Genomic DNA, 15,927 nt, shown 5'->3' with positions numbered 1-15,927 from the left:
TAATAATCTGATCATGTAGAGCCCTGGCAGACAGGGCCTGTTTATGGTGTAACCTCCCTTCCTTTTCCTCTTCCTCCACATTCTATTGCACTTCCTCCTCCTCAGCCTCTTCCTACTCCTCTTGCTCATGATCTTCAGGATCTTGCCTGATAGGCGGTGACAAGGGCTGTTTCCTCATAATGGCTAGGTTGTACAACATACAATGACAAATCTTGATATTCGCTCAGCTGAGTATTGCAGGGCTCCTCCAGAGCAGTCCAGGCAGCGGAAGTATTGCTTGAGGAAGCCGATGGTGTGCTCTATGATGTTCCGTGTGGCAAAATGGCTCTCGTTGTAGGCCTGCCGTGCAGGTGTGCGTGGGTTCCTGACTGGAGTCATGAGCCATGTCATGAGGGGATAATCCTTGTCGCCCAGTAGCCAGCCTTTGACTCGCCGTGCTGGTTGAAATACAGGTGGAACACTGGACTGCCACAGAATGAACAAATCATGACTGCTGCCAGGATAGCGAGCATTCACCTGCATGATGCACTGCCTGTGGTCACACACCAGCTGTACATTGAGGGAGTGGAATCCCTTTCTGTTCATGAATATGGCCAAGTATGGATGTCCAGTGAGGACAGTTATTATTGAGGATTATATCAACAATTGTTATATCGCAATATTCTGGTAAAGCAATCTTACAAGATATACAAACAACAGAGAATATTAATGGTGTTCTATGCCTGGGTGGCAGTCCTGGCAACAGATCAGAGTGGTTCTGCAATTTGTAGCAACTATTGGCAGTATAGTATTGTGAATAGGCTCCATACTTCATCAAACTTTTCTGTAAAACAATATAAAATTCTGCTGTGTTGCAGTGGTTGTGCATTTTGCTTGTGTGCAAATTTTAAGATTTATTACCTGTTGGTTTGTATTTATAGATGCGTCACGAATTCGTTGAAGACGAAGAACAGTGCAATGTATTTTTCTGAGCTGTATATATATCCAGTATTTCATAATACTGAATTGGAACTTGAATTGGATAAGTACTCGAAGGGAAAAAGATTGCAGGGCTACGGGGAAAGGGCGGGGGAGTGGGACTAGTTGGATTGATCTTGCAAAGAGCCGGCACGGGCTCGACGGGCCAATTGGCCTCCTTCTGTGTTGTAACCATTCTATGATTCAATCGTGTCTGAAAACGGGTGTGTAGGGGGCAGGATGTGTGAGGCACATGTCAGTTTACGTGGTCCCAGGGACCACATGAAAATGGTGCTGGGGCCTCGTTACAACGTTTCAGCTGTGCAGCCAGCACTGCCTTCTCTATTCAAAGGCTGCACGCTTGTTTGGAGGTGCAGGAAATCAGGCTACACTGACGCCACTTAAAGGCAACCAACACCTCTTAAAGGGAGGTGCACCCTGCAGCACACAACAGGGAAACACTTCTGAAAGTAGGGCACGCAGCTTCTACAATTCAGATTTGAAAGCCCTGGACCAGGGTATCAACAGAAGGAAGGAAGGAGATCGCTTTCCCCCCAAGGGGCAGAAATCCCCCCAAGGGGCAATACCTCTGCTGCCAGCAGGAAGAGATCACTGTGGAGGTCAATGCCAGGAGCTTAGCTCCCAGGACATGGCTGCAATGCCACAAAAAGTTGAATGACCTCATCAGAGTTGTCAAGGTAAGAACACTGCTCTATCACTCTCTGCTCACACCTCCACCACCGCCAGCCTCACGACTGACAATACTCCTCTGCCCTGCTTCCTTCAATCTCCTACAATCACGGCACCACACTTCACTTCACCTCCTTCTCCTCATGCTCACACTCGCACCATTATTGCAACCCTCACTTATCCACATCTCACATCCTACAGACTGCATACCAACTATTCTATCATGACAGACACATTCACTAAACATCTCACAAGACTATCACTAACACATTCCTTTCCTTTTTGCAAGAGAAGTTCATGCATAACATGTGCCAGGAGGCTGCCACCTTGGGAAGCTGAGCCTGCGTGCACATCCTTTCCCCCGTGGAAGAAAATGTGCTGTCCAACACAGGCAGAGGGAGAGTCATGGCCATGGTGACTGGCAAAGCTGGAGGAGCTGCTTTCACCAGCCACTTCTCTCTCTGCTCTCCCTTTCCACTAAAAGCTAACCCTTATCCCTCTCTTTTCAATGGGTTGAGAACGGATCTGGCCCAGATAAATTGGAATCAAAGATTGGCAGTTAAAACTGTAATCGACAATGGGCGGCCTTTAAAGAGGAGATGGCTTGGGTACAGTCTAGGTAAATTCCCACGAGAGGAAAAGGTAGGGCAACCAAAGACAGAGCTCCCTGGATGAAGAGGAATTTTTTCACTCAGAGGATTGTGAATCTTTGGAATTCTTTACCTCAGAGGGCTGTGGATGCTGACTCATTGAATATATTCAAGGCTGAGATAGATAGATTTTGGACTCTAGGGCAATCAATGTATATGTGGATCAGGCAGGAAAGTGGAGTTGAGATCGGAGATCAGCCATGATCTGATTGAATGGCGGAGCAGGCTCGAGCGGCTTTATGGCCTACTCCTGCTCCTATTTCTTATGTTCTTATGTTCTTATGAAAGAGATAGAGAGTAAGATGAAGCAGAAAAACGGGGCATATGACAGATGTCAGGTTGATAATACCAGGCTGAATATAGAAAGTTCAGAGTGAAAAAGAAACTAAGAGGGGCAAAGAGAGAGCATGAGAATAGATTGGCAGCTAACATAAAAGGGAATCCAAAAGTCTTCTATAGGCATAGAAATAGTAAATGGGTAGTAAGAGGTGAGGTGGGGACCATTAGGGACCAAAAAGGAGACCTACTCATGGAGGCAGAGGGCATGGCTAAGGTTCTAAATGAGTACTATACATCTGTCTTTACAAAGGGAGAATATGTTGCCAGAGTCTCAGTAAAAAAGGAGGTAGTTGAGGTACTGGATGGGCTAAAAATTGATAAAGAGGAGGTTCTAGAAAGGCTGACTGTACTTAAAATAGATGAGTCACCAGGTCCAGATGGGATGCATCCTAGGTTGCTGAGGGAAGTAAGGGTAGAAATTGCAGAGACACTGGCCATGATCTTCCAATCATTCTTAAATACGGGGGTGGTTCCAGAGGACTGGAGAATTGCAATGTTACACCCTTGTTCAAAAAATGGTGTAAGGATAAACCGAGCAACTCCAGGCCAGTTAGTGGTGCGGAAGCTTTTAGAAACAATAATCCGGGACAAAATTAACAGTCCCTTGGACAAGTGTGGATTAATTAAGGAAAGCCAGCGTGGATTTGTTAAAGGCAAATCGTGTTTAACTAACTTGAATGAGTTTTTTGATGAGGTAACAGAGAGGGTTGATGAGGGCAATGCGGTTGATGTGGTGTAAATGGACTTTCAAAAGGCATTTGATAAAGTGCTGCATAACAGGCTTGTCAGTAAAGTTGAAGCCCATGGAATAAAAGGGACAGTGGCATCATGGATACGAAATTGGCTAAATGACAGGAAACAGAGAGTATTGGTGAATGGCCGTTTTTCAGACTGGAGGGAGGTGTACAGAGGTGTTCCCCAGGGGCCGGTATTAGGACCACTGCTTTTCTTGATATATATTAATGACTTGGACTTGGGTGTACAGGGCACAATTTCAAAATTTACAGATGACACAAAACTTGGAAGTGTAGTAAACAGTGAGGAGGATAGTGATAGACTTCAAGAGGACATAGACAGGCTGGTGGAATGGGCAAACACATGGCAGATGAAATTTAACGCAGAGAAGTGTGAAGTGAAACATTTTGGAAGGAAGAAGGAAGACAGGCAATAAAAGCTAAAGGGTATAATTCTAAATGGGGTGCAGGAAAAGAGAGACCTGGGGGTGTATGTGCACATGTCATTGAATGTGGCAGGGCAGGTTAAGAAAGCGGTTAAAAAAGCAGACGGGATACTGGGCTTTATAAATAGACACGGGACGCAACCAACAGAGTACCCTTCGTCGTCCAGTACTTCCCTGGAGCGGAGAAACTACACCATGTTCTCCGCAGCCTTCAACATGTCATCGATGACGACGAACACCTCGCTAAGGCCATCCCCACGCCTCCACTGCTCGCCTTTAAACAGCCACCCAACCTCAAACAGACCATCGTTCGCAGCAAGTTACCCAGTTTTCATGAGAACAGCGTCCACGACACCACACAACCCTGCCACGGCAACCTCTGCAAGACATGCCAGATCATCGACACGGATACCACCATCACACGAGAGGACACCACCCACCAGGTACATGGTTCATACTCCTGTGACTCGGCCAACGTTGTTTACCTCATACGTTGCAGGAAAGGATGCCCCGGAGCATGGTACATTGGCGAGACCATGCAGACGCTGCGACAACGGATGAACGGACACCGCGCAACAATCGCCAAACAGGAGGGTTCCCTCCCAGTCGGGGAACACTTTAGCAGTCAAGGACATTCAGCCACCGATCTTCGGGTAAGCGTTCTCCAAGGCGGCCTTCGAGACACACGACAACGCAAAATCGTCGAGCAGAAGTTGATAGCCAAGTTCCGCACCCATGAGGACGGCCTCAACCGGGATCTTGGGTTCATGTCACGCTACACGTAACCCCACCAGCAAAAAGGGGGAAAAAATTTATATGTTTTTTAAAATTCTCTCTCTCTCTCTCTCTCTGCCATTTTAAGTTTCTTTCTGCCTGCCTGTGTAAAAGACACAATGTATATCGAGTGTACTGGGACGTGCTGTTCTCCGTGACTGGCCTGTTTGAATAACAACGACACCTTTTGATTGGTGTGATGCTGTCCCAACATCGTATAAGATATGTGATTTGAGAACCTTTTCATTCAATCATCTGACGAAGGAGATAATCTCCGAAAGCTTGTGATTTTAAAATAAATTTGTTGGACTATAACCTGGTGTTGTAAGATTCCTTACATTTATAAATGGAGGCATAGAGTACAAAAGCAAGGAAGTTATGATGAACCTTTATAAAGCACTGGTTCGGCCACAACTGGAGCATTGTGTCCAATTCTGGGCACTGCACTTTAGGAAAGACGTGAAGGCCTTAGAGAGGGTGCAGAAGAGATTTACTGGAACGGTTCCAAGGATAAGGGACTTCAGCTACGCGCATAGACTGGAGAAGCTGGGGTTATTCTCCTTAGAGCAGAGAAGGTTGAGAGGAGATTTGATAGAGGTATACAAAATCATGAGGGGTCTAGACAGAGTAGATAGAGAGAAACTGCTCCCATTGGCAGAAGGGTCGAAAACCAGAGGATCCAAATTTAAAGTGATTGGCAAAAGAACCAAAGGCGACAGGAGGAAAAACATTTCTGTGCAGCAAGTTGTTATGATCTGGAATGCACTGCCTGAAAGGGTGTTGGAGACAGATTCAATCGTGGCTTTCAAAAGGGAATTGGATAAGTCCTTGAAGGGAGAAAATTTGCAGGGCTACGGAGAAAAGGGCGGGGGAGTGGGACTAGCTGGATTGCTCTTGCAGAGAGCCAGCATGGGTTCAACGGGCCGAATGGCCTCTTTCTGTGCTTAACCATTCTATGATTGTTACATTTATATTTGGTGCTCAAAATGTGGAGATGCCACATGTTCCAAGAACCCAAGCACATCTGCAGAGGTGGTCTATAAGGAGAGCCATGTTCCTACCTGAAACATCATCAGGCAGACAGTCGGCGTGCTCAAGCAACGCTTCCGCTGCCTGGACCAATTGGAAAGAGCTTTGCATTGCAGTCTTGTGCGGATATCCAGATGTGAGATCGTCTGCTGCATGCTGCACAACTTTCCATCATGAGAGGCCAGCCCTTACCATCCACCTGGGCAGCAAGAATGGGGAGCAAAAAGACAGCAAGGTCCCAAAATTCCTCAGGTGCTCAGCTGATCTCCTGCCATAAACTCCAGCAGGAGACCGACGGAACTGCCAGGAAAATGGTAGCGACCCAGTTGTGACAGGTCTCCATTGTCTTCACGAGTTTCCTGGATGCCTTGTAAGGGGTGGAACCTTTGTTTTCCCATTACAACACAAAAGATGGCCAGGGTTTGAAGCAAGGGACAGGGACTCACTGAGCTAGGAGTCCAAGCTCCTCAGGCTCACTCTAGAGCGACGTCTCAGTGGAGGCCGGTGCTCTGAGTGAGCAAAGGCATACACACCACCACAAGGGAATAAGTGAGCTCCACCAGTCAGCTCCTGGCCAGGTAAGAATGGCAAAAAATGTTTGGACAATTTTACCAGATCGTCCTTCAAGAAAATTCTCAGCAATTATTTTTATAAATGATTAGGAAGACGAAATCATGGTATAAACATTTACAGATGACACCAAACTGGGAGTTGTGGCAAATGACAATTATCAATGTGCACAAATCCAAAGGATCAAGAGAAACTGAAACTGTGGGCAGAGAAATGGACGATTATACTAAGGCTGTGAAGTTATGTGACTCGGCAGGAGAAAGAATGATGTGAATTATCTACTAAGCTCTGGAATTCCCTCCCTAATTGTCTCCGCCTCCCCACCTGCCCTTTAACATGCTGCTTAAAACCTACCTCTTTTATGAAGCTTTTGGTCACCTGTCCTAATTTCTCCTTATTTGGCTCAGTGTCAATTTTTGTCTGATTACGCTCCTGTGGAGCATTTTACTACGTTAAATGCGCATTATAAAGGCAAGTTGTTGTAAATGGAACTGTGCTTGAGGAGTCACAACAGGTCACCAAAGTCATCACAGGCAAATATAAAAGTGAACAGAATGTTGAGATGGAAGCATAGGGATGTAACTTATAGGTTCAGAGAGGTGATTTTGATATTGTATCTGCCCTTAGTGAGTCCACATCTAGAGCTTTAGGTCTCCCTATGTAAGAAAGGATATGGTGTTATTGGAGGGTGTACAAAGGAGGGCTACTAGATTATTTCCAAAACTAAAAGGACAAGAGTTATGAAGAGAGATTAACTGCCCTAGGACTTTCCTCTTTTTAAAAGAGAATATAAAAGTCTGATAAATGTGGAGTCAGATACATTTTTATGCAATGTACAGAATTCAAGAATAAGGGGTCATAGTTTCAAATTAAGGGTGATAAAGGAAATTCAGGCAAAATATTTTAAGTATAAGAGCGATAAACATGTAAGAGCAGACTACCAGCAAGGCTGGTGAAACAATGATGGGATTCAAAAAGGGATCTGATATCTGTGCTAATGCTACAGATTTGGTTATTTGCACTTATAGAATAGATTTTCAAAAGGTACACCCTAATTTTATTTTCAATAATAATTACAACCCACAAAAGGAAAAGACATGAAAAGATCATTTTGTGAGATCCAGAATCAGGAGTGAAGTAGTGCCCATCTCCTCTCTGCCCTCCAGCTCCTTTTCAGCATTCAACCTCAGCATTCTCTCTGCTGACTGCAGTAATCTACAAAGCACTGATTGTGTAAGTATATCTTTGGCTCTCAAGCTGAAACAGCTGAAGGCATGCATTTTTATACCATGATTCCATCTTCCCAATCATTCATAAAAATAATTGCCAGGAATTTCCTTGGAGGACGATCTGGCAAAATTGTACAAACATTTTTTGCCATTCTTATCTGGCCAGGAGCTGACTGGTGGAGCCCACTTATTCCCATGTGGTGGTGTGTATGCCTTTTCTCACTCAGAGTAACAGCCTCCACTGAGATGCCATCCTGGAATGAGCCTGAGGAGCTTGGACTCCTAGCTCAGTGAGTCCCTGTCCCTGCATAACTTCACATCCTTCCTATAATCAGCAATTTCTCTGCCCACAGTCTCAGTTTCTCTCGATCGCTTGGATTTGTGCACATTGATAATCGTCATTTGCCACGACTCCCAGTTTGGTGTCATTCAGTGGGAATCTTCCCAGAAATCTGATTGTCTGACCCCTCACCATGCCTCAAAACCTTCACTTAATCCTATAGATGCAAGATTATTATGTCAACCCATTTTCCAAAATTATGATTGCTATACTCCAGCGATTATTCTTTTTGATGCTTATGAGGTTTTATTTTTCATCTTTCAGCCCAGCATCGTGATCATATTTTCTACCATGTCAACTGTCGAAAGTGCTGCAGAGATCTCAGACCTGCTCCTCTAATGATTGAAAACTTTTCCTCCAATTTTTTCAAAATTGATGAATATTTACCATCACAGAATGAGAGGTTTGGATGATCCTTAGCGCTTGTAGAAACCAGGGAAGACAGCAGTGTTGATGGAGAGGATCCAGACTTCAGTTTCCCCTCATTTTGACAGTAAATATCAGAATTTGGAGGTCATCACAGTGTAAGGATGTTAATGTAGTTTACTTTATTGGCACTGGAATTCTGAAGATTTTAAAGGAAAGGGTACATCTTGATAGGGTAGATTTTAACTTTCAGCAGTTGTGGAAAGCAGATGGTAGCGGATTAGTTGTCTGTTATAGACCCTGCCTAATTTGCTTCTCCATTGACTTCCATGGAATCAAAACACTCTGTGCGGCAGCTCCTTCTCAAATATAAAATAATAATTGGACATCTTTAAAAATTATTTCTGCACAGCAATAAATCATTTGTCTAGCGTTCCCTCTAATGCAACACATTACCCACTGTGGCAATGTTTTCTTTAAATATATGTTTAATCTAATGGTCCAGAATTTGCTGGAGTGGGGCATATCTTTGGCGTGCCCCGTTAGTTAAACTTTTCCCCTCACCCTTCAGCTCGAAAAACTTTTGCGCCACAAATTGCTGGAAGTGTGAACTGATAAGGGTGTGGTGAGGTCAACGGGTCATCTGGGCCCTTGGTGAATGACAGGACCAACAGTCTATCTCCTTAACCAATGAGATTTAAGGATTGAGAAAGAAACAGAGAAATGACGGAGAAGGAATTAGGATGAATTAGAGTCAAATCAGGTACAAAAGTTCTGGCCTTCTTTGTACTTATAATAATTAATTTAAATATCCGAAACGTGAGAGAAGGAATGAAATATACAGCCAAGCAGCACACTGCCCATCTACTTAAAGTGACCCTGAAGCAAGCACTGCTAAGCTGACCAAAGTGCTGGTAAGCAACTCAGTTTAAAAGCTCGATGGTAGTTGATGCAATGGGTTCTCAGTCTCAGGTGGGGCCTGCGCTGCCAGGCAGCCTCTTCCCACTGCAGGCAACACTAAACCGGCTAATGTGACTAATGCAGCAAAATCTGTTATGAAAAAATTCTCCATAATTGAGTTAACTGCATTTGAGTGGGTGAGCTAATTGCCATCTGGTCATTTTAATTTCGCTCAGCAGAAAATTGCCATATCTTTCTCTGAAAGCTCATTAACAAGGTCCTTGTTAATCAATAACAGAATTTTCAGAAAAAAAATTGCCACCAATTTCACTCCTTTTTTGAGGGCAGAAAACAAACTGCAGTTCAAAAAAAGGAAAAACATTGCAGTTTCATCTTATCACCTAGTTTTCTGCTAGGTTTAATGGCCATCTAGGCTGTTGTTGGCAAGATTGGAAATCACCCTCCCCATATATGGCTAATAATAAATCTGTGAACGATTAATTAACTGGGCAATAAGCAATAATTATACATCAAATGCAATGCACAGTTAACATTGGGACCAAACTTAAAAGGAAAACACATAAGGGGGAATTTTAACCCCCAAGAATAGGTGGGTTGGAGACGGGTGGGAAGTTAAAATAAATGAAATTTCTAGCACGACCGCAACCCGACTACAATGTGCCCACTTCCGGGTTTAACAGAGGTGTATTTGGATGCCTGCAAGTAACCTACTCACCGGAGTAGGATCCCCAATTAGTGCAGGCGGGCGAGTAGTTATCGGAGCAATTAATGTCATTTTGAGACGTTAATTAGGTCTTTTTTAATTGTTTTTAACAGACCTTCAAATTTAACACCTCCAGCATGGGTTTCCCAAGGCTCGTGAATCTTGCCAATGAAACAGAGGCAAGAACGGCAGGATCCATGAGGTAAATGCTTTTATTGCACTGCTTGTGGACCAGGAGGAGCAGGAGTGTTTCCTCCAGGCCCAACAAGCTTACCTGCCACGATCAGAGCCCTGCAATTGATCGACCTCCACCCCCCGCAATATCTGACCACCCCCCCCCACCCCTGATGTCCGACACACTTCTGCGATGTCCGAGACACCCACGATGTCTGACCCCCAACCCCTAACTGTATAAATTTAATTATATCATTTACCAGCCCTCCAGCATTTCCTTGTGGCGATCGCTTGGCATTCGCTTCCCGGCTGCTTTCCCGCCCAACAAGCAGCCAGCCTGTCAACCTGTTAAGAAAATTTAAAAGACATCCTGCAGTTAAATTCTGCAGGATGTCCAGGAAACCCACTTCCGGGTTTCCCACCTGGAAATCCTCCCCCCCCCACTCTCTTCACAGCCCCGAGTAAATGTCGGGGCCATAATACCCTTCTATGAGCTGCGTGTTATCACATTATTTCCGTTACAGTGCAGTAGCAGCTATTCCACTCTTAAGCTGTTACATTCAGACTATCAAGGACTTTTACTCCATTCAATCAGTTCCCATTCACTAAGCTCCCCCTGCTATTTTCAACCTTCTGCCCCTACTTTAAATTTCAACGCCAAAAATACTTTGCTTCAATATTAAAAAAAGAGTTGTGATAATGATATTCACTCTTTCTGTACATAATGGCTCAACAGAGTGTGAATGTTAATAGTGGAAAAAATGTGATTTTCAAGCTTTCAGAGTCATTTAAATTCTTGTTAAAACGAGGTCAATTCATATTCCAAACTAATGGTTTTCTCACTAATGACTTGAATCATCTATTGTGCACTATGGTACACCGAGTGCAGGTAATTAAAGAGAAAAGATGGGCACTGAAAGGGACAATGAATAAGCTTCCCCTAATGAGCCTTAATTGCTTCAGGCCAAAATGCTTCACTATTCCTAGAAGTAGTTTTACTTCTGGTGATAACAATGGCAATAGAACTTTTAAAAAGCTAGCACTGATGGAAGTAACTTGTGCAAGGGTTTCTGGCAATTCTTGATTAACAGATAACAGATTGCAGACAACACAAAAATTGGCCATGTAGTTCATAGTGAAGAGGATTGCTGTGGACTCCAAGAAGATATCAATGGGTTGGTGGAGTGGGCGGAAAAGTGACAAATGGAGTTCAACCCGGAGAAGTGTGAGGTAATGCACTTAGGGAGAGCAAACAGTAAAAGGGAATATGCAGTAAAAAGGAATATATTGAGAGGAGTACAGGAAGTGAGAGACCTTGGAGTGCATGTGCACAGGTCCCTGAAGGTGGCAGTACAGGTAGATAAGGTTGTGAAGAAGGCATACGGAATGCTCTCCACTATTAGCTGAGGTATAGAATACAAAAACAGGGATGTAATGATGGAACTGTATAAAACGCTGGTAAGGCCACAGCTGGAGTATTGTGCGCAGTTCTGGTCACCACATTACAGGAAGGACGTAATTGCTGTGGAGAGAGTGCAGAGAAGATTTACAAGAATGTTGCCAGCGCTTGAAAATTGCAGCTACGAGGAGAGATTGGATAGGCTGGGGTTGTTTTCCTTGGAGCAGAGGAGGCTGAGGGGAGACTTGATTGAAGTGCACAAAATTATGAGGGGCCCAGATAGAGTAGGCAGGAAGTACCTGTTTCCCTAGCGGAGAGTTCAAGAACTAGAGGACATAGATTTAAGCTGATTGACGGAAGGATTAGAGGGGACATGAGGAAAAACATTTTTACCCAGAGGGTGGTGGGTGTATGGAATTCGCTGCCCGAATTGGTGGTAGAGGCAGGGACCCTCAACTCTTTTAAAAAGTACCTGGACCTGCACCTAAAGTGGTGTAAGCTGCAGGGCTACGGACCGGGTGCTGGAAAGTGGGATTAGAATGGGCACCTGGTTCGAGCCGGCTTGGACACGATGGGCTGAATTGCCCCCTTCTGTGCTGTATCTTTTCTATGGTTCTTTGGAGGGGAATTTTTTGCTGTCTTCAAGCACAGTCTTCTGGGATAAAAAGCAGCAATAATATAATTGGATATGAATTTCAAGAGCTCATTTTCTTTTACTCTAGATCTAACCAAGCAAGTCATCAGTTCCAGCTCTTGAGACCTGAGACCCGAACCCCAAGGTTAGGGCTTCAGGCATGAGAATATAGGTGACTATTACCCTAAGCTTTGTGTAATGTGCATCGATAGGACGTAATAGTAATATGGTATCATGTTATGTTAAGAGTATAGCAGGGCAGCAATTTCAACATTTATGAAATTATGTTATATCAAACACAGAAAGACAAAGAAAGAACACTAAGTTATAAATTGCAGATTATGGTCAGGTTATTTAAATGTGTTACACTGAAAATTCACAAAATCATGGAAGAAACGGAAGTCCCAAAATTCCACAGGCTGCAATTCTGGGATCAGTCTCTGAGCGATGGCGCCGATCCATGACTTTTTTTTAAATGACTTCCTCTTCGGGCGGTCCAGGCCGCTGCCTGATCTGGACCCACTGGTGAGGCCCATGTGCACCGTTATGGAGGCCGGTACACCTCACCGAATTGGGTCTTCTGTCTGCCATTGCAACTTCAGGTGGAGCAGGAATGGGAACTCCTGGCTTAAGAAGTCCTGGTCCCAGCCCTTCATTTGTCTTGGAAGGGATGGATGGAAGTTCTGCCCCTTATAAGTCAATGAGGAAACTCCCGGAACTGGATCTCCTGTATTTCTGAGGAATTCTGGGAATTTCAGGGCCAGAATGTTGATTTATAAATAATCAAGACACGGTTAATGAAGGCTGTTAAAATGTGTGATTATGGGTTAATTTACTTATAGTGCATTGATGAAGCATTAAATTAGATTTAAATATGAGCTGTCAGGAGAACTGACTGGAGTTTTCAACTCACAATAGCGCTTTGACCCCTTTATGTTTAATTTATCCCTCTGATACTAAAGTAAAATTACTATTCTTAATTTATATATTCCTCATGAATTGTTTCTCCCTTTTATGACGCATCACTTCCCTCCATTCATTTTCTTGATGGTCAAGTTTATTACAACTTATTTACAACTAAACGGCCAATCAGAGTGGACCTGCAACAACACTTTAACCATCAAACCTCCTTATTATTAGATGATAAAAAACACATACACTGGATCAATCCAGTAGTGTAGTGCACAAGTTTGAGTGCTGATAGCAGCAAGATGTAAAGAAAGAACCTTCCAAGCCTTCCAAGTCCTCAGGACATCCCAAAGTGCTTTGCAGCTAATGAATTGCTTTGGAAGTGTAGTCACTGTTCTTATATGGGCAAAGGCAGCAGCCAATTTGCACACAGCAAGATCCCACAGACAGCAATGAGATAATGATCAGTCAGCCTGTTTTAGTGGTATTGGTTGAGAGGTAGATGTTGGCCAGAACAATTGCTCTGTACTTCTTCGAAAAGTGTCATGGGATTTTTTGTAGCCTGAATAGTCAGATGGGACCACGGTTCACTGACCCACTCTGCCGGTCGACTGCCCAAAACTTAAAACCGACCCCACTGAAAACGGCATTCACTCAGTTGTTCAAATTTAACCGCAGAAAGTCTAACATTTAACAAGGGTACATTAAGCCCTTGTGGACTGCTGCCAGTTCTTATTTTTATGTCTTACAGAATTTTGCTTATGTTTCTGCTTCTGTCAATCGTTTTATTTGTAAATAAATCTGGATCTAGCACTATGAATATTCTCCACCTTCCAAATTCATAGAAAACATCGAAACCTATTTTTCTAACCTTTGTCTCTGGGAAACTGCCCTCCCTTAGGCACAAAGGTCAGAAAAAAAAGGACGGAGACCTGTTTTGCCAGGTTTACATTGCCCAGGGATTTATCTGGCTTCTGTGGGGGCAGAGTCCAGGAAATGGGCTTAGACCAAGGGCATAGGTCAGGAAAATCTGCTCGCACATACAATAGGCGCAGGCCAAATGATGCCATGTAAATTTGGTCACATCTTTGCCTGGGTAAGCATAGCACATTTTGCATGCATTGCACCCTTCCAGCACTCAGACAGAAAATATGGCAGGGAAATTGGCCACATAGTGGGCATCCTATACATTCTCCAGCAAGCTATTTACAATGATCAGAGTTAACAGTTAAACCTGGCTATGCTAACCAGTGTGGCAGAGAATAAAGGATATACGTTTCAGTTTGTAAAAGTTGTTGGGGTAGATATTAACTTTCATTGCCAGGTGGAAACCTGGCTTTAGTGAATCAGCTGCTTATTTTACACACTGCCTGAAGATCCTTTCGATTGAAGGAAAATTGGGTGAGGTGTAATACGGCCCATTTTTATCTTATGCAAATGTCATCAAGTCGTTTTCATGAGAAAAGTACTGAAAAAGCTGTAATAATCTTAAAATAGACGCTCTTTTTATGACTACAGATACCAAGTCAGACTTTACTCTACTATGTCTATCAATATAAATACTGCTGTGCAGCTTTCATAAGAACATAAGAAATAGGAGTAGGAGTAGGCCCCTCGAGCCTGCTCTGCCATTCAATCAGATCATGGCTGATCTTCAACCAAGTCTTTGCCTTGACTCTACAACATTTCCTATTGTGCAGCTGTCAGCAGGCACCACCAGGACAGGAATGTTTGTAGCATGCAGCAAATAAAGTTCCTTACCCTCTTTAAGGAAGCTTTGATGGACATCGTAGGCTGGGAGGCCATACAGGGCCTGAGGATGCTGAAGTTTGTAGAAGTGCTCCTGGTTTGTGCAATGATAGTCACACACATTCACTGTGGCAATGATTGTGACTTTTGTCAGCTTAAAATCAACGTCTCTGCTTCCCTGCAACACATAGCATATCCTGTCAGGGTAGCAACAATATGCTTAGCAATGTCATGTGCTCATCCTGTGACATCTTTTTTTACAAAGCCCTAAGCCCAGAAGGATCAATACAATCCTAAGGAACAGTAACCATCACCTGAGCCCACTGCACCATCCACACCACTTGAAGCCGGCACCAGCTTATTCACAGACACTTTGGAGAATCTTAATCGGCTTGGGAACAGAGAATGAGTCACTAGTCACGAGTGAGGAAGTAACACATCTGATACTTGAAGAAGGGCTGACTGCTCATGAGTGACAGTTCACCATTTCGTCAGAGGGCCAGCAATGAAACGGAGGATAATTTGCAAGCAAGAAATGCCGAGCAAGTCATTATGAGTTATTGAATGAATTGATGCAGTGTGGCAGATTCTGCTATCCAGTTCGGCTGTAACATGCAGCAAGCATTATTTGACCTATGGATTGTGATCGAAAAGCTAATACCACGAGTGGCATCTGAAAGGGAGACCTCACACATACAGGTGGAAAGCACAGTTGGAATAAGCCCACTGATAAAATTTAAGCATTGACTTTCACAGTCCAAAATGTTGTAAAGAAGAGTTTGAAGCACTTCACAAGACAATTGGAATGTAATTGGATAAGGATCAGAAACCTAACCAACATCATGGCCCCGATATTACCAGGGAGGCGGGATGACAGCGAGGGGACGACTGGGCGCGTGGGTAACCCACCCAGTAAAACCCGTCTGTTCCCCATGCGATTGCGGGTAAATTGAAGCCACTTACCTTGGCTTCTGGGTTTCCCGTTGTCAACCTGCGCAGTGGGCGGACTGCGCAACCGCATCACAGGCTGTCAGCTGGAGGAGCCCTATTTAAAGGGGCAGTCCTCCAATGCTGCTCCTGCAGCAAACGACCAAAATGAAAGAATGGAGCAGCCCAGAGGAAAGGCTGCTCCCAGATTTACTGATGCCTCACTCCAGGTCCTACTGGATGGGGTGAGGAGGAGGAGGGATATTTTCTTTCCGGCAGACGGAAGGAAGTGCCCCGCCTCTGCCACCAGGAAGGCCTGGCTCAAGGTGCCAGAGGAGGTCACCAGCAGCGGCAACATCTCCCGCACCTGGATCTAGTGCAGAAAGC

General features: G+C 44.2%; 1 long non-coding RNA gene across 1 annotated transcript in view; it reads right to left on the bottom strand.

The window, feature by feature from the left end:
- The window catches only part of LOC137334973 (uncharacterized), a 31,657-nt gene extending 16,649 nt beyond the window's left edge, over positions 1–15,008 (bottom strand). The window contains exons 1-2 of the long non-coding RNA XR_010966298.1: positions 14,928–15,008; positions 14,626–14,791 (exon numbers count right to left, since the gene is read on the bottom strand). This is a non-coding gene — a long non-coding RNA (uncharacterized lncRNA). The remainder of the gene's footprint in view (positions 1–14,625; positions 14,792–14,927) is intronic.
- Positions 15,009–15,927: the final 919 nt, after the last annotated feature.

This window comes from Heptranchias perlo, chromosome 1 (genome assembly GCF_035084215.1).
Source record: "Heptranchias perlo isolate sHepPer1 chromosome 1, sHepPer1.hap1, whole genome shotgun sequence".
Classification (NCBI taxonomy): Eukaryota; Metazoa; Chordata; class Chondrichthyes; order Hexanchiformes; family Hexanchidae; genus Heptranchias; species Heptranchias perlo.
The sequence above is the reverse complement of the archived record's forward strand: the minus strand, read 5'-3'. Positions and strand labels throughout refer to the sequence as shown.